Source organism: Zootoca vivipara, chromosome Z2 (assembly GCF_965207765.1).
Source record: "Zootoca vivipara chromosome Z2, rZooViv2.hap1.1, whole genome shotgun sequence".
In the NCBI taxonomy this organism is placed as follows: domain Eukaryota; kingdom Metazoa; phylum Chordata; class Lepidosauria; order Squamata; family Lacertidae; genus Zootoca; species Zootoca vivipara.
In genome coordinates this window covers 26,814,034-26,833,510 of record NC_142585.1, presented here as the reverse complement: position 1 = coordinate 26,833,510, position 19,477 = coordinate 26,814,034, and the positions used below count along the sequence as shown (strand labels likewise).

The 19,477-nt window shown below is 40.3% G+C and overlaps 1 protein-coding gene across 4 annotated transcripts in view; it reads left to right on the top strand.

Annotated features, from left to right (window-relative positions):
• The first annotated feature begins 6,127 nt into the window (after positions 1-6,127).
• The window catches only part of ZC3H12B (zinc finger CCCH-type containing 12B), a 40,003-nt gene continuing 26,653 nt past the window's right edge, over positions 6,128-19,477 (top strand). The window contains exons 1-3 of one of the 4 annotated variants that reach the window (XM_088664650.1): positions 6,260-6,619; positions 14,525-14,614; positions 19,172-19,328. The gene's annotated coding sequence lies outside the window, so the exon portion shown is untranslated. Of the gene's footprint in view, positions 6,620-7,973; positions 8,027-9,742; positions 9,815-14,524; positions 14,615-19,171; positions 19,329-19,477 lie in introns of those variants that run through there. The other 3 variants (XM_088664647.1, XM_035113885.3, XM_088664648.1) reach the window with 3 other exon arrangements.

Genomic DNA, 19,477 nt, shown 5'->3' with positions numbered 1-19,477 from the left:
AAGACTACAAGGCCCACAATGCAAAGCGCGGAGCTACTGCTCTCTTTCTTCCGGCATCCTCTCTTTGTATTTGTCACAGCTAATTATGTCCAGTGGTCGTTAGGAGTGCAAATGAGTGAGATGCGTTTTCCTAGAGTGTTTTTTTTTTTTTGTTTAGTGGAGATTGGAGTGCGGAGATTATGGATCTTTCTATAAGAATGCTTCATCAAATGAATTAAAAGCTACAACCTCTATATGACAAAATTTGGATCAAATGCCATATAAAAATTACAGTTACTTTGTGCTATATATATAGTCAAAAGACAGTAGAATAGAGTAATGTATATTGAACGAAAGGAGAGCAAGTTGCACAAAGCTATGTGTGTGAGAATATATCGTTTTGTGAGAGCTTTGTGCAACATAGTGTTTGTGAAATATAAACTAAGGATTCCAATCACTTAGAAAGATATCTGTACATTTTGTTCCGTAACTTTCATTCTCAAAGAGAATTACTTTTTAAAATGAAAGCTGTAGGTTTGGGGGCTGCTGTTCACTGTGGGCTCTGTACATTCATACCCCCATTCTCCCTCTTGGCAGCCCTGCCCAACAAGCCCTTTCCTTGTCCTTACTGAACCAAGGCAATGGGTGTTTTACTCCCTCCCTCCCCTCTTCAGCCCCTGCCTCCTTTCTGGAAGGAAAAAAGAGGAGCTCCTGCCTCCTTCACAATTTGTGGTTCTTGCCTCCACCAACTATTGGTTCACACAAAGCATTTGCTTTTAGTTGTTCCTTTTTATGATAAAATGCACCATGTATTAATGTAGTGCAGCAGATTATTCCACTCCAAGACAGAGGGAATTAGGGTAAAAGCCCATTACCCTAGTGGTCTAGAGGCCTGTAACCGTAGCTGTGAACAGAAAGAGATGGAACAATTAAATTTGTTTGCGTCAGGACTTCCAATAGGGCAACACTGTCACCTTTTATTCATCTCACAATATCACATGCCACATTCTTTTAAAAAGCTAGCTGCACATACATATGTGGGAGAAATAGAATCTGAAACAATATGCAAAGTGAAACACAGACACCCCTTGGAATTCACCCTGTTCTGAATTTTGCATTGCAATTCTTCAGCCAAAAATGTATTCAATAAGACATATACTGGAGTAAAGTGTGCATTAAAAGCACATATATTAGTGAACATAACATACAATAGCCATGCTGCCTGGGGCTGATGGGAATTGTAGCCCAAAACATTTAGAGGACACTAGGTTAGGACCATAGGAAGCTACCTTGTACTGATGGTGAGAGCTGTTTGACAGTGGAACAGACTCCCACAAAAGATGGTGGTCTCTCCTTGATTGGAGGTTTTTAAGCAGAGGTTGGATGACCACCTGTCATGGATGCTTTAGCTGAGATTCGTGCATTGCAGGGGGTCCCTTCCAGCTCTACACTTCTATGATTCTATTATTCAACAACAACAACAACAACAACAACAACAACAACAACAACAACAACCAGATCTATTGTGAGATTAAATATTCTGCTGCATTTTCTGAGGAAACTGTTATGGTCAGTTTCATAGTCATGGCAAACCACTGCAGGGCAAAAATAAAAATACAAATAAATGCAATGCATAGCAGGCAAGGAAGTGCCTTCAGTAGTATGAAATTATTGGTGCAGGAATAGGTACCCCTAAATAAACATCTGTGGAATGGTGAAGGAGATGCAATCTTCCTGCCATTTTGCTGAGCTAGTAATATAATCCTTGGTTTCAGAAGAAGACTTTAAAAACCCAGGTCAGCTTAGGGCTATATGTTTGGAGTATTCAGTATCCTTTGATGTGTGATTTAATTAGAGAAATTAAATGTGATTGCTTTGAGGGGGTTGAGGGACATTAGCTGCAGTGGGCCAGTGAGTCTCTCCTCTGGTTGCTAAGACACTGAGGGAACGAGAACTGGCAGGTTGAGGAGATGAGGAGGGAGGGGAAATTAAGATTCCACAGAGAATGCACAAAACATGAGCAATGGCAAGGGGCTTATCCACCTTCAACAACAACAACAACAACAAAACTCATTTTTTCCCCTTGTTATTTTTATTTTTTATTTTAGCCCAAGGTAACATTTTCAAGTTGGATTTATTTCTTAATGGGTTTATTCAGTTCCCCGTCACATCAATGAATGTAATATGAGTCAGACTGCAACCCATAGCCCACTTAAACCATCATCATCCCTGGCCACTGGTCCTGCTAGCTAGGGATGATGAATATTGTAGTCCAAAAGCAGCTAGAGACCCAAGTTTGGGAAACATCAATATAGAAAATACTGAGTTGGATGGCAAGTTAAAAATGGTTTACTTACAAACCCTTCAAAGGTCAGATTCACGTGCTTTTCCATATAGCAATTAGAAAACACAGGCAGGAAAATTTATGTTCCAATGTGGTGAGTGCTTCTAAATTATTTGTTTAGAATCACAAATATTGCTTGTTTAAGCAACACATTCTGAACTTGGAGCAACTAGCTCAGAACTCCTTACTGGTAGGATTGACATGGTGGAATGGAAGAAAACAAAGGCTTGCTAACCCTACCTCCCAAGGTGAAGTGGAGTGACCTAGCGAAGCCTGGCAGGACAGCTTACTCTATGGCAGGCGTCAGCAAACTTTTTCAGCAGGGGGCCGGTCCACTATCTCTCAGACCTTGTGGGAGACCGGATTATATTTAAAAAAGAAGAATGAATTCCTATGCCCCACATATAACCCAGAGATGCATTTTAAATAAAAGGACACATTCTACTCATGTAAAAACACCAGGCAGGCCCCACAAATAACCCAGAGATGCATTTTAAATAAAAGGATATTCTACTCATGTAAAAACATGCTGATTCACTGACTGTGCGCAGGCTGGATTGAGAAGGCGATAGGGCCGCATCCGGCCCCCGGGCCTTAGTTTGGGGGACCTCTGCTCTATGGTCTTAACCCAATGATTCTCAAACTTTTTTCTCTGGGCCACATGTTTAGAATAAAAATTTCATTGTGCCACACTGAATGTTTTTATTGATAATAAATACAATGGAAAACAAAAAGAATAAACTGCTAGCAGTGCTTGATTTTGAAAAGATACCTATCCATATTTTGGGGGCTTTTTTCGGCCAGAACTCACCAGGACTCAGTTCTGTCCCCTCTCAGGTAGGTGCCATTGCCATTCTAAGAGAATGAGAGGTGTTCATAGTGAGTTCCAGCACCTCTTTTTCTTTAAAAAAATGCACTTATTCTGCAAAATAAATATTACTTTGATACCATACTATACTACACTGAAATGTTTAAATGTCCTTGAATCTTTCTGCTAAACTTGCCATCCTTTCCTGCCACACTACTGTGGTACACACACCCTTTGAGAACCATTGCCTTAAGGCTTTCATGAATTAATTAGACTTAAGCATTTTGGTGATATGAGGCTGATTATCCCATATGGATTATACGGGCCACTGGTTTGCTATCCACATTGTAGATAACTTCAATGAGTTGTGATAGCTAGATACATTTTTTTAAAAATCAGCATTGCTGGTGGCTATTGACCTAGGCACATCCCACATGTTTGTAGAAGCCTTTTAAAGCAGCAGTGTGGCTCATGAAGATGGGTTTTGCAAGTGGCTAAGAAGGAACACAGAACTAAACTCCCAATGGACATAGCTGCCAAGTTATCCCTTTTTTAAAGGGAAATTCCCTTATGCTGAATAGGCTTCCTCGTGAGAAAAGGGAAAACTTGGCAGCTATGCCAATGGATGCTATTTGCTTTGGGTGGGTGGTGTGGGAACTGATGATGCTTTGCATCAGGATGTTTGCTATCCTGCTCATGCTCAGTAGATATATTTGTGAATACAGCAAACTATGTACATGCAGAATGATGGGCTTGTCGGTGATCTCTCTCTCTCTCTCTCTCTCTCTCTCTCTCTCTCTCTCTCTCTCTCTCTCTAATAACATTTAAGAAAACAATTAATAAATATGAAGTCATTGAGACATACTTTCCATAAAGGTTAAAGGAGAATCATGAAATAGCTGACTCACTTTAATTTTAAAGGGCAAATCAATACGGGATAACAGAGAAATAAAATGAGTCACTATAATATTCATTTAATAAACTGAGGGGGGGGGGCTAGCACAGTTTGGATTGTATCAATAAGTCCAGCTGGCTTTCTGGCGGTGACGCCTTGTGCCTCAATTTTCTTATTTATTTATTTATTTGTTTGTTTGTACATCTGTTTCATCTGATTTCAGTAGAATCCTTGCTTCATTCTGTAAACTACTTTAGGATCTATGATTGAGCAGTAAGAGGCAACACAAAAATGTAACTACCTATGTATATATATGGGGTGTATAGGGGACATGTAGCACCTCTGTTGGGGGGAGATCATGCTCCTTTTGGGGTAGTTTTTCCACCTTTGGTCTCCACCCTGCTCTCACCTCTTATGTGTGGCTCCTAGAAGCTGTCAGCATGCGACCGTGGTCACACCCTGGGAATGGCTTCGACTGACCAGCTAAGCCAGGTAAGGGTAGCAGATGAGTCTCAAACCCTTGGAGAGGGCTTGAGTGAATGAAACCAATAATTGGTCCAACAGTTTTTGATTGTGCTATAGAGGGAAATGAGGGGCGAATGGGGCTCATCAACCTGGGAAGATAGCCCATCTAGGAGAAGGAAAACTCTGATCCTAAACCTCTGTTGAGAAAGGCTTCAGAAGTAAATCCTGAGGAAAAATCTGTACATGCTGTCTTGCAGGACATTTTCAGGAGAAGAAAAGGCTAAGCAGTAAACTCTACACAAATCCAGAGTGGAGTTGGATGGGTGACTTATACACCTCTGTCTGGCAACTCACCTCTGTCTGGAAGCCAAGCTGGTGCCAATTGTATTGCTCTGCTTTCCTTTGGACCAACCACAGCAGCGAGATCAAGAGGGGAGTCTTGTTATCTGGGCAGCCCAGGACCTCCGTGCACACTGCCCAGGCTTGCCCCCCATGAAAGAGGTCACTTCAGTGCTGCTAATGCAGCAAAAACAATGTGGGAGCTAGAGATTTTGAGTTACTGTTCTGTACAAAGAAGGCGCTGTGATTCTCCAGTGGTTTGACTTTACACCCAGGAGCACACTCCATTATCTCTCAGGACGTGTGGAGGCCAGCAACAACTGTGTCTGACAGTGAAGGCAGAACACAGCCATAGTGGCTAGCATCCACTGATAGCAGAGATACCCTTGTTTGTTTATATTTCATAAAATTGCAAAAAACAAAACAAAACCCAACCCTCAATGTGGTTTACAAAGAGAATGAAAAAATAAAATTATTAGTAACCGTCACAAGGAACTATTTAAACATTAACGAAATCAGCACTAAACTACAAACTGATCAAAACACACACCAGCATTTGGCACATCTGGGTAGGTTTGTCTGAACAACAATGTTTTTAGCAGAACAGAGAGAGTGAAAAAAAATGTATGCTTGATGTCAATAGGTAAGGAGTTCCAAAGTGTAGCTGCCATCTGTCCCCCAGACCGTGTGATCATCATCTGAGGCCTTTCTTTGCGTGCTTCACCCACAAGAGGTCTAGAGGGTGGCAACATGAGAGAATGGACTTTTACACTGTGGTTGAGGTTCATTTGTTGCCTTCAATCCATATATTTAGGTGCCAGGCAAAAACATTCCTCTTCTCCAGGCCTTCAGCTATTTAAATTGGGGTGGGGGTACTGTTTTTGTGTATTACTATGTTATGTATTTTTATATTGTAAACCACCCTGTGATCCTGGGATGAAGGGTGGTATAGAAATTTAATAAATAATAACAACAATAGATCAAGTTACTAGAAATGTGGAACAGGTATCCTGCAGCACCTGTATCAATCCCAGTTCTGTTGACTGAAGTGGCTGAGTGGGTGTATTATATTATGCCGGGAAGGTGGCCCCATAGGCAAACCTGTCCTAAGTTCTTAACGGCTTCTTATATACGGACACCTTGAACTTAGCCCGGTTGCGAACCGGCGGCCAGTGTAGACCTCCGAGCACAGCTGTTACAAGCTGAAAGGGTCAGCGATTGTGCTGCAGCATCCTGCACCAACAGCAGCTCGCTTCCTCCGCCTTCTCCTCCGCCCTCCCAGCCACCCATTGGGCGCACTGCAGCAGCCCAGTCCTGAAGCAAGCAGCCCACTTGCTAACCTCCTAGGCAGCGCACGCCCGAATCGCGCACGGGCCAGCGGCAGCTTAGCGGGTGCCCGCGCCTGCGCAGACGGCGCGATAGCATCTTCGCGGCCAAGCCGAATCCGCCGCCGCCTCTTTCTCAGGAGCGGGAGGGGCCCGGGCACGGTTGCTAAGAGACGGCGCCCGAGCGGCCTTTCTGAGGAGCAGCCTCAGCAGTAGCCGCGGAGAAGCGGCGGCGGAGGCCAGGCCAGGCCGGGCCGGCTCCTCCACCTCCTGCTCCGTCCGGGGGCCGCTTCCCCGCCTCCTCGTCCGGGAAGGACGCCCCCGCCCCATCCCTCATGCTGTGGGCGCCGCGGGGCGGGAGCGGCCGCGGCGGGGCCCCCCAAGCAGAGACGCCGCCGCTGCGCCCAGGAAGAGACCGGTGAGGAGGGCGGAGGCTCTGTGCGGCAAAGCGGCCTCCGGGACAGGTGGGTACCCGACGCCTGCCAGCCTCACCTTCGGGAGGAGTGGGGTGGGGAAAGGATGTCGCCTCCCCCCCCTTCCCCTCGCCCACGGTAGACCCGGGAGGAGGGCGTCGAGGCTTCCTCATGGCTTGGGAGAGCTTCCCGCTGCAGGGGCAGTGTACCTGCCTGCCTGCCCACATGCAGCACTTGGGGTTTCAAAACAGCATTTTCCTTTTAAGGGGCTAGGGAGCTTATCCGCGCTTATTTAGGCTTTTGTGTGCTTGCTTGCGCGTGTTAAGATATCGTAATCGTTGCTCATTTATTTCTCTTCTGTTAGCCCGCAACTTGGCAAAAACGCACACTAAACCAAGCAAACCCCAAAAAGGAATAAAAAGAAGGGCAGGCGCCTGGGAAAAAAAACTTTGGCAAGCCCACACACCATTGAATCCAATGTGTTTTGACTATACACGATTTTGACGTTAAGGTTAAGCACGATCCCTGGAACCCCCCCCCTTTTTGCAGGCTTACTGTTATATATATATATATATATATATATATATATATATATATATATATATATATATATATATATATTCATGATGATAAGGTCTCTTACCTTCTGCCATGCACCCCCAACGCTATTTAAATTTTGTTGTTCAGTATTTATTTATTCATTTTTTTAAATGGTGCACCACTCAATTTTTTTAAAAAAACCCTCAAAGTGGTTTACAAATACATGAAATGGTAAAATCAAGAAAGATTCACAACCCCACTTTAAAATATGCAAACGTTAAAATACCAAATTACCTCAACTTTCTAAGCATCTGGGTAGGCTTGTCTAAACAAGAATATTTTTAACAGGTGCCGAAAATAGTACAGTGAAGGCAGCTGCTTGATTTCAACAGGCAGGGAGTTCCAAAGTGTAGGTGCCACCACACTAAACAATCAAGTTCTTACAAATGCAGAGTAGGTATTATGTGGTACCTGTAATAGTGCCAATTATATATATATTTTATTGCTAATCACCCTGTGAATTTTTACATGGAAATGTTGGGTTACCGGTATATGTTTAAGTAAATTCTTAGGTGCAGAATGGAGGTCTGTCTTCAGCTTGCAAGCTGGAAATATGTATGGAAAGCTGGTTAGGGTGTAAGAGATTAAAGCAAATAACTCAGCACAATCCTCTAGGGTTAGATATAGTATACTGCTGGGTGCTGCTGGGATTTTAAATGACTTAAAAATAATAATTAGCAAATGTCAGGCATTATTTGTTGTATTTTATTTAAGGTACTTTTACACCATTCTTCATCCATAACCCCTGCTGTCATTTCTGCTTCTAAATGTCAGTCATAACAGTCCATGCTTACATTCTGAACAGACACAGCACAAAAGAAGGCAGGATTGTGATGGAGGAGGAAAAAGAAAAACCAGGTGCTGTTTTTTTGTTTACAGAGTTATTGACATGACTAACTGCCATGGGGAGATTTTAGGGAGGTGGGTGAATGCCATGTGTTTCTGGGGCAGATTATTGGGTAGAAATTGCAGGGAAGCATATTTTTGCAGAACATTAGGAGAAACAATCTATGGTAAGAGTTTTTCAGCAGTGAAATACATTGTCTCAGGACTCTTTTGCTGAAGCTAGATGCCAATCTATTAGGGATGCTGTGGATGCATTCTGCATTGAGTAGAAGGTTAAACAACATCAGTATTCTTGAACCTTGGGTCTCCAGTTGTTGCTGCTCTACATCATTCCCATCCATTTTTTGCTAGTGTTCAGGAATGATGGAAGGTGTAGTTTAACAACCTCTGGGGATCCAAGGTTGAAGAACACTGGATTAGATTATTTTAGAGCAGTGATGGGCAACCTTTTGAGCTTGGTGTGTCAAAATTCGCCCAAAAACCTAGCATAACTCGGGTGGTGTGTCACCTCAAGAAAAAACCCATAATTTCATGAAATTTATAGTTTAAATAACAAAAATGTATAATTGTAATATATAACTGTATTTAATAAACCAAAAACTAATTATTTAACCAAACCAAACCCAAAACTCCTTATTTTTTGCAAAGTGCCCAGAGTTGTTGAGCTTTTTTGGGGGGAGCTACTGACCAAATTTTTGGAGGTTTTTTGTGGGGTGCAAAAGTTGCTGGGTTTTTTTGGGGGATGCCAAAGCTGCTGTATTTCTTGGGGGGGGGGGAAGAGAACAGAAGTAAATGACGAATAATACCTTCACTGGAACTAACATGCAGCATCGACATAGTCTGCCAAAGCGCCAAAAAACCCAGCACAGAACGGGTTAAAAAACGAACGCTGTTACATCCAATCATCGTCTGCCAAAGCACCAGAAAAAAACAGCACAGAGAGGGTTAAAAAACCAATCTCTGGCTACCAGCAACAACAACAACAAAAAAGGATCCAGGTTTTAACAGCGGAGACAAGCTGTAGCAACAAATGGGGGGGGGGGGAAACAACAACAAAAGCGTGAATGGACCGATGGGGCGTGTGCCAGCAGTGAGGGCTCTGCGTGTCACATCTGACACACGTGTCATAGGTTCGCCATCACTGTTTTAGAGGGTGCTGGTCATGGACTATAACAATAAAAATTGGATTTGATTACTTCCAAGGTTTCTTCCAACTATGATAATTATATGGGGATAAGTCTAGGTTCAGCTATTAGCTTTTGTAGCTATTTAGAACCTAGGTTCATAGATAATATTTTTCCAAACACTGGAGCAGTGGACTGATCTAATCATGCCTTGTCCCCAATCATCTGTCTAGCCTCTGGAAAATGGGGTGTCATTTAGATGGGCTTTTGGCTTGATCCTTCAGCTGATGCAATGGTGAAAATAAATGATATCCACTTATTGCTGCATGCAAAATCTATAGAAAGAACAAGGAATGTTATTTTATAGGAGTTGTTTCTCTGCATGCTACAGAACATAGAATCATTAGAAATCTTAAAGGGGTACCAAATTATTCAAGAAGCTCAAAGTATACCATGAAGAATTCCAAAAGGATTCTCTCAAGAACGGATGAATGGGCATCAAATGGCATATAAGATACAACATAAGATTGCGGAAAGTGATTGATCTTGGGACACAACCCCCTGCCCTGAATTGTGTCCTTTCATTTATTCAATCTGTCCCTAGACAAGAGATCTTTGAGCAGTGGTCGAACACTTACTGTAAACAACAAATGTGTGTGGTCTGTTACTGAAAAAGGTGAGTTCTTTATTAGGAATTGTTAGGGAAGAAACTGAAAACAAAATCGATAGTATCACAATGCCTTTATAAAACTTATATTTAAAATACTTTGTACAGGTCACCACATCTCAAAGTGGACAGCACAGAATGGAAATGATCAAATGATTCAGGTTTGAACAAGTTCCTCAAAAAGAAAGACAAGCATTTGGAACTTAGTTTAGAAAGGAGACCATCATGGAGGTTTATAAAAAATTTGAATGGTGCAGAGGGGAGGTTTTTCTCACTCTCCCATAATACTAAATCCCACCAGGGGATAGTTATGGCCTTTATTCCTTGCTTGTGTGCTTCCTAGAAGCATTTGCATGGCCACTGTAGAAAATGGTCTGTTGGATTTGATACATCTTTAGTGTCAACTAACAGGACTCTTGAGGGAATATAAAATAAAAAGATTCCTTCCAGTAGCACCTTGGAGACCAACTAAGTTTGTCATTGGTATGAGCTTTCGTGTGCATGTGGTTAAACAACAGAGTCTAGGGCTTGCTGATCAGAACGTCGGCGGTTCGAATCCCTGCAATGGGGTGAGCTCCCGTTGCTTGGTCCCAGCTCCAGCCCACCTAGCAGTTCGAAAGCACATCAAACTGCAAGTAGATAAATAGGGACCGCTCCGGCGGGAAGGTAAACAGCGTTCCCATGCGCTGCTCTGGTTCGCCAGAAGCAGCTTTGTCATGTTGGCTGTCTGCGGACAAACGCTGGCTCCTTCAGCCTATAGAGCGAGATGAGCGCCGCAACCCCAGAGTTGGACACGACTGGACCTGATGGTCAGGAACCCCTTTACCTTTACCTTTAAGGTGCTACTGGAGGGATTTTTTAATTTTATTTTGTTTCGACTACGTCAGACCAACACAGCTACCTACCTGTAACTGAGAGAATATAAACACTGCTGTGTGCAGTTACCCAAAAATTTTGCAGGACAATATTTTTATTGGTTTCAGAACATGAGATACAACATTAAAAAAGAACCCCAGTGTTAATACTTTGTATTGTTCAAAGATTTAACCTGATTACTTACTTCAATCACATTTTAAAATACTGTATGCTTTTTTTTTTTTACTCTTTAGCAAGCTCATTAGAGTGCATTTGTGTGTGGAGTGAAGTAGTTTTGTCATAAGCATGAATTACAATTTTTCACAAGCCTACGTAGCCCACATTGACATCCAAATGACAATTTGTGGTCAATATGAACAATTCAGAGAACTAGTACACAGTATAAACAGCACATGTTCCGTTTCTTCCCACTTTGCTTTTCTTCCCACAAGCCTTTGTTTACCTTTGTTGTTCTAATCTATACCTTCTTAATCCCTTCTTGTGGCACACTGTCACCTGGAAGAATCAGTTTTTGGAGTCTGTTATTAGTTAGGTCAAATATAACCTGGTGATTTGGTAAATGAATTTTATCCATGTGCTTTTGCTGTATTTTTCGCAGTAACTTCCTGCAAAAGTTCTGCAATTGCAGAACTTGAATTGAAATTTTTTCTAGAATTTTATCCATAGAGCAATTAACTTAGTCAGAATAGTTGTTTGGTTTGTAGTTGAATGGTACCTACAAAACTAGTGTAGGTCCAGTGTAGCAGTAGAATCTTGGGCTTTGTGTTTGGTATCCCACCTCTTCATCACTCTACCCAGAACTTTAAAGAAATTTTGACAAGCACAGAACTGGCAGTGATGGCACAGTGTTAAGTGCCTTAATATAGGAATGTATAATTTGTGCCCTCCAAATGTTGTTGGTTTCCAACTTCCATTGGTTTGCATGTTTACTTTGAACTAAATTCTGCTAAATTCAGTTAGACTTACTTCCAAATAAGTATGCATATGCAGTTTTAGAAGAGGAAGGCTAAAAAGGATGGAAATATAATGCAATCCATATCTTTGCCTTCAGACAGAAACTTGCACACGTTAAACCACATGACCCTGACTGATATATCACTTTTTCCAGCGATTGTGGTGTGCCAGAAGAAGAGAAACAGGAAAACAATTGTGCTGTTTCACTTCTTCTTTTTAATAATGCCAGAACAATTTAGTCGAACAATCCATATATCCTGGTGAGTGAACCAAACCTCCAGTATAGGGAAAGCCAAGACTACATTATGAATTTTCTTCTTTGGCCTTTTAATGAGGAAGCTTATTTTATTCCAAATGCTCTGAATCTGCAGTTGAAACTACAGGCAGCCAATTTGAAAAGGTGTCGCACTGTAACTTGAGCAAAATTGAATGTTCCACTTAGCACTTCCAACACAAAGACTGTGTGTTTTGACTGCCTTCTGTTGCCTGACTTTTGCCATGCCTCTCCCTCTCTCTTTAAAAGGTTTATCTTTTTCTTATTAAAAAAAAATTATGGACCCCTTTGATGTCTTCTAAGCAACCTGCTTCCTTTTCTGCTAGTAATGAAATTGTGCCTAGTACCTAAATGACATGTAGATAATATGCCTGACAATTCTGTAGGGCAATTGTATATTATTCTGTTCAGCAGTGTGTTTTATAGCAATATTATTGTGATCTTTGCACCCGTAGTACTTCTGACTTGACACATTGGCCTGTTATGGCTAATTGCTCTGAATGGAGATGGGCATCCAGTCAGGCCTAGTGATGTAGATCTCCATCCTTGCATATGCTCATCTCATATGTGTGGAAGGCTGGTTCCATGTTGAGGTCTACCTTAGTAGGTTTGGAAAACTGAATTTTTCAGAATAAATAATAATAATAATAATAATAATAATAATAATAATAATAATAATTTAGTATTTATACCCCGCTCATTTGGGTAGGTTGCACCAGCCACCTTGGGTGGCTTCCAACACATATAAAAACATAATAAACATGGTTTGAATTTGCTAGTCACATTATGTTTTTTGGCTACCGAAGCAATTGGCTTACTAGTGCTCTGGCATCAAAGGACTATATTTTACCAGCAAGTGATGGTGTGACAGCTTTTTCTAAATGCATCTGTGTGGGAGACTGCTCACACGGCAAGACATTTTTGTGAAATGGCTTTCAGTAATTCTGATAACCTCAGCTATGTACTACGACCCTTATTTATTGTGGAATCGCACAATGAGTTCTTTCACAGAGTCTTTCCATGTGGAACTGCTTCCATAGAGTTGCATCCTCCTGAATGGCAGCCCTGCCGATATTTGGATATTATGAAGCATTTTCTGTAACTCCTTTAACAGCAACTGACTCATTGTCATTCTTGCTGTAGTTTTATCAAGGGAGTGCTAAGGCACATATTTTTATTGTTCTACTGTGGAGGTGGTTGTGGGAGAATAAGAATCAGTAGCTGTTGCGAAAACTCATCCAAAGCCAAATGTACTTTAACAAACTACTTTAATCTGAGAGTCCTGCTGAAGAAGACGTTCCTCTTAGACAAACTGAATGCAAATTGCTAAGAGCAGGCATAACCTGAGGTGCCTTCTTCTTTATTACAATTTGTATAGTTTGCTGTTGGGTGGAGGTGGTTGTCTATAAATGTTTTTTCCTGCTTAACCTAAAAACTCTTAAGCAATTTATAACAGTCCGCAGTCTTCTACACCACAAAGTAAAACAAGGAGTTGAAACATTCTATGATACCTGTTTTGTTTGAATAGCTTGTGGTTGAGAAAAGAAAATCTACCCCTGCCTCAAAAAAGTCTGTGCAGAAATAATATCCTTGAACTGCCCTTGGGCGTGTTGAGAGTAGCCTGTTCTAGCTATGGTTGATTCAGATTAAATCTTAACTAAAGCTGTAAAATTTTCAAAATGTGTCACAATATCTACGTATTGTAATTACAAAAGCAAATATTAAATAGGATGCTTTCTAACAAAAGATTGAGACCACATCCTCTGGACAGAATAAAAGAGATGATGCATTGACCTCAGGGTCATACATTTGAAGTGATAGAATTTTTATTTTTTTGAGCAAACTCAAAATGTTTCACCTTTCTCCTCATCTTAAGGGTGAAAATTTGAAGTAGCATTTTTAGGATCAGTTTCCTTTTGGAAGAGAAGCAACTGAAGACTTATTGTGCCTTTGTAATACTTTGATTGTATACAAATGCAAAAGTTTAACAGACATTTTGTGAGGAATAGGATAAGCAGAATTCCAAAATTCAAAATCCAGACTTAACTCCCTGGCAAGATGATTAAAACAATTGCCACTTTTCAGCCCTCCCAATTTGTAGTTCCTCATGACAAAACTAGCTCTCACCATGGCAAGAGTCTGTGGCACACAGTCCATATATTTGTTGACTTAGAGGTCTGCATTTCCACTTACTATGGCAGGTGTTTTATCACCCTCTGGCAAGTGACAATTTGGGATAGTTCCTAGCCTTACACTCTAGTTTCAAGTTGAAAGGCAGCAAGGATCATCTCTACAGTTGTGCTTATTTTTAGAGAGCAAAATATAAAGGCAGTGTCCCCCTGAAACTCATACCTGGAAATGAAAACTTGGCTTGCTGTTTGGCACTGACTGGCTGATAGAATATACTATTGATATAGTATACTGTATTATGATATTCTAGTTAAAGGTTTCTCCCCTTGTGTCTATGTAACATTTAGGGAGCAATGAAGTGGTTCAAAATATCATTTTCAACAAATATTTGAAAGCAAATCTAAATATGTGCTGTTACCAATATCTGCTGTTTGGTTTAGTTAGGTCTGTGTTTTTTTAAACTTCCTTTCCTTTTTTTAAATTAGGAATGTTTGTAGCCGCCATGTGAGCCTGAAGTATAGAGACCCAAGATATGATTCTGGAACTTTAAGAAATATAAGAGACCAGCTTTAACTGTAAGTTAAATTATTTCGTTTGAAAATGTACAATAACTGATTATTACTTGATTCTTAACTACAAGTCTGATGCAAACAAACTTTTTATCTGTTAGTAGACACTCCAGCTGGCCTTTCTACTTGAAACTTAAGTTTATATCCATGCAGACACAATACTTGCTGCTTAAAATGGTGAGTTGGCTCACCTAGTGTGAAGTAAATTTGCTCATGGCAAGCTTGTTAGCTCCAGTGCATCTCATGATATCTGTCTAGCAATCATGACAGGATGTACTGTACTGGGAAAGTATTCTCTCTTTAATAAGGTACTAATGACTATCTTGGGACAATCTCAACTAAAGAGCCACAAGTAGGAATGCCACTTGGGGCAAGATGTTGACTGTACCATCTGTTCCCAGCATGTATGAACACTTTAAATGATATATTAAGAAATTAAACTTTTAAATTGATCTTCCTACTTGTCCCTCTCCAGTGGTCTAGATACAGTACTGAAATGCCCTCCCTTCTTTCCACTAGGAGGCAGGTTCTGCTTAAATTCCGCTCTCAGTACAGGCCTAGATTTCATTGTGAGGGCTCCAAGGGGAGTGTGTTTCTCTTCTCTTCTCTTCTCTTCTCTTCTCTTCTCTTTTTCTTCTCTTTTCTGAGACACCATTGTGCCCACCCTGGACAAATGTAGTATTTTCTTAATGATTCCAATTCTTGAAGAAAGCATGTTTTTACCTCTTTCTTCTCTATTAGCCTCCCTTAAATATACCCTGATCATAGCCTGCATATTTTTTTGTAAATATACTTATTATTGCTTCTTATTTCATCCAGTAGAACAAGAAACAATATTCCCAAATTTGCCGAGATTTCCATGATTGAGTTGCCAGTCTTTTGTAAAATTGTGAAGTAAAGTCAATTAAAGAAAGCATATTTTGATTCCTAGAACTTCATGGAAGCCATTGGGAGCTTTAAACTAAGATCGGCTTTGGCTTCTGTTGCTTGATCATACCAGAGTATGGCAACACCTCTGGTTAACTAGCTTTGGTATATAACTATCAAATATGGAAGGGGAATAGGGGTGGTCTTGGAAAAAAGGATTAACACACAGCATGCCAGGAAGAAGGCTAGGCTGGAACCCTTCTGCACTAGTGGCCAAAATTGTGGAAACCTATTGGAGAAAGTGTATTTCCGAGGTCTGATGGCTCATAACACCACTTTTTTTTTAAAGTAATACCATAAAATTATATATCAATGGAAAGATAATTTAATGAAGAATGTATTGCAATAACTTTTATGAAGGATTATTTATTACAACAACAGTTATTGCATTACATTCTTCATTAAATTATCTTTCCATTGATATATAATTTTATGGTATTGCTGAAAAAAAAGTGGTGTTATGAGCCATCATTGCCAAAACAAGATGACACCTGATTGACTCTCTAAACACTCCTATTTCTGGTTATTTGGCTATAACTTTTGATATAATATAGATAATTGAACGATCTTTGTTTCATTACATTCTTCATTAAATTATATTTCCATTGATATATAATTTTATGGTATTACTCCAAAAAAGTGGAGGCATCAAACCTTGGAAATACATTTTCTCCAAAAGGTTTCTACAATTTTGGCTACTAGTATATAGTGCAGAGAATTATTTATTGAGTGGTGGTGGTATTCAATCATATGAGCCCGCAGCTAGAGCAGGAAGTGTTGCAGTACAGACATAAGCTTAATGCCTTATCTGAGGTTTATGAGAAGTAGGCTTTAGTTTGTTGTCCTTTCCCAAGCAGCCAAGGGGACAGCTTGATGTAGAATAGTGATGTTAAGATGGGGGATTCAATCACATAATTAAAACATCTTTGAATGCAGTGTAGGACTGCAGCCTTTGTAGTCTGTCAGTGTTCTTGTATCCTTTAAATACATTTTTTCCTTGATGGGCAAAAATGAATTAAGAGAATACATATGTTACCACCTGTCTGGTTAAGGAACAAAAGATTTGGATAGAGGGATTATGCTATTTGCATTATTAACGCTAGACAATTTAACAAATCAAACAAAACTGCATATTTTTTTAAAAAAATGGTTGCTTCATGTCCATTGAAGTTGGTATGCAAATATTAGGAGTGTCTCTCAGGTTTGTTTGTTTTTTAATTTAGAATTCCCATTGAGACATGAACCATGGAATGTGTAGCAGTTGTTTGTTTAGTGCTAGCAGTTTCAAGCATGCAAATAAGTGTTAGGTAAAATTTTTGTGTGATGCCATCTTCAGTAGGAAATTATCAAATGCAAACTTGCATGGTAGAAGTAATATTTTAGAGCTAGGAGAGTAAATTAAACAAGGAGGGGGAGAACCATGTACATCACATTGAACTCATTGGAGGAAAAGGTGGGATATAAATGCAATAAATAAATATTTGCTCCTGACTAGCCTCCTTCTGTACGCCACATGAGTCATGAATTGCCCCTTTTCTCAAGCCATTGCCTCATGTTTTAGACATGCACCGTTTCAATTCTCTTGGAATCATGTTTCTTCCTGATACAACAATTGGGGATAGGTGTGTTAGATAATTAGACTGAAGAAATAGATCCCTCCCTTCTTTTAAGAAGTGCATTTTTTTTGCAAAATTCTTGAGGGTTAGGGGGGCAGGAATAGGCATTTTATTAAGGAGTACATAGCAAATTCTGTAGTAGCAAAAGCATAGATATTTTTTTAAATGAAGGAATAAGAATTATCTGGAATGAAATGTTTTTTGTAATTTGTGATGCAGATAATTGATTAAAGTTCTGATCAACTTTACACTCTTTCTGTCTCAAGGATATTGCCAGTTCTCTGGCAGAATCCCACATCACTCCAATAACATTTGAGCGATGGAGTCCTGTGGGGCAGGCTGTTGCATAAGTAGTACCCATGCATAGCTGCCGAGTCTCCCGTTGAAAAATCTGGGATCAGCAGCGGCACGGCACCAGAAGTCGCTTCTATGCATGTCTGGACATGCGTAGAAGCAACTTCCGGTGCCGGTGCTGCCCAATTTCCGATGCCCAGACAGAGCAGGGCAGAGCAGCACCGGAAGTCGCAGAAGGAGCCTCCCTGGCAGGTAGGAAATCAGGGGAATTGCGGGATTTTTTCCTATTCGGGATAACAGCGGGAAACGGATTAAAATCCAGGGGTTTCCCGTGAAAAACGGGAGACTTGGCAACTATGTACCCATGTTCCATGCCTATAACCATTGCTGTCCCAGTACAGGTTGCTGGCACTACTCCTGACAGTGCCTGGCCATTCTCTTACAGCAGAGGTGGGGAACCTTTGATTCTTCATATGTTGTTAGACACCAACTCCCCTCAGTCCAGCCACTATGGTCAATAGTTAGAGATGATGGGAGTTGTCATCCAGCAATATGTGGAGTGCCACAGGTTCCCCATCCATTTTTTGGATGATTCTATCCTTCACACATTACTTCGGCAAGGTGGGATCCATATTGCAAAGGGACGCTAGCAATGCTGCTCAAGTAACATAAGACTCTGGTCATAGTCTTCTGTTGTTGAATGAAATTCCAAACCTATAATTTAATACATACCGGTAGTTTTGGCCTGCGAAGAACTTATATTCACATTACAGTATTTCTTTTTTCTTGTGATTGGTTGCTTTTGAAACAGAAACTGGTTGCTCAGAATTTGTGACTGAAAAATTCCTAATGATTTCACTGGACTCTGAGTGATCATGGGCTGCCTGAAAAAGTTTAAATCATCATTTAAAAAGTTTAAATCAAAAGTTTAAATCAAATGCCTTCTTCATAAAATGGTTTTTTAAATGTACTTTGCATCAAGATAAAACAGTGTTGTGAATAATGATTATCTGCCTTTATCCCTTAATTCTTCTAAGAACTGAAGCTGAAATTGTGCAATTGAAAAATTATTATTTTTCATCCTGTTAAAATCCTGTTGTGGTATATAATTACTGGGAAAGCATTTTTATTTTATTACACAGAAAGGTGTATTGATACTTGAAATACAGTACTATGTGAACAGAATTCAAGTACTTTGGGAACATTTGTTCTTTTTGAATTGCATTATCAGCCCCACCAGTCAGTCGTGACTCTGCTGAAAAATGGTGTTTAGGTAAGGATGCCCGGTTGCTAAGCAATGGACATTAGAGGCTTAAACGTTTAAAGCTGTAGTGCAAAGTTTCTCCCTTTGCGTGAGATATTTTCATGTTACAAATTGGAAGGTTTTAATACTGGGTTTTTTCTTCCTTAAACTGCTATTTAAATATGTTTTTTATATAAGGAAGACTATAATAGCACCAAAGTTATGAAATTTTGTATAATTGGAGATGATTTTATTTTTATTACTGTCTCCTACTATCTTTTAGTCTGTTGCTTACAGATGGGGAAAATTTACCCAAGTTTTGGCGTAAATTTAGGCATTTTAAAAATTCTGCTTATTTCAGTATTAGCAAGCAATATATAGCAGCAACAATTAAATATGGAGGTGAAACTAAGGGATTGTTTGGCAGCTCATGCTAGAGATAATGCAAAAGTTGATCACGTCTATTTCACTTCACATTTTCAGTTGCAGAAGGTGATAACTCGATGGGTCAGCAAGAGGGAGCAGAGAATCTCTACTTGTCTTGGTCAAAAGAAAAAAGAAAAATAGAAGAGGGTTGTTTTGTGCCTTGACAGGTCACATATTCCTGATCTCTTTCTCAGGACCTGGATAATGTGCTATGGTGAGCAAGACCAGGTTTGCAAAAGAAAAGTAGACTTGGCTTGCCTGTGGCAGGGACCTCAGTGATGAATGAGAAATTGGGAAGTAGGGTTAGGGAAATAACTGGAAATCTCTATCCTTCCCCTGACCTGTCATTCAAATATGTTGATC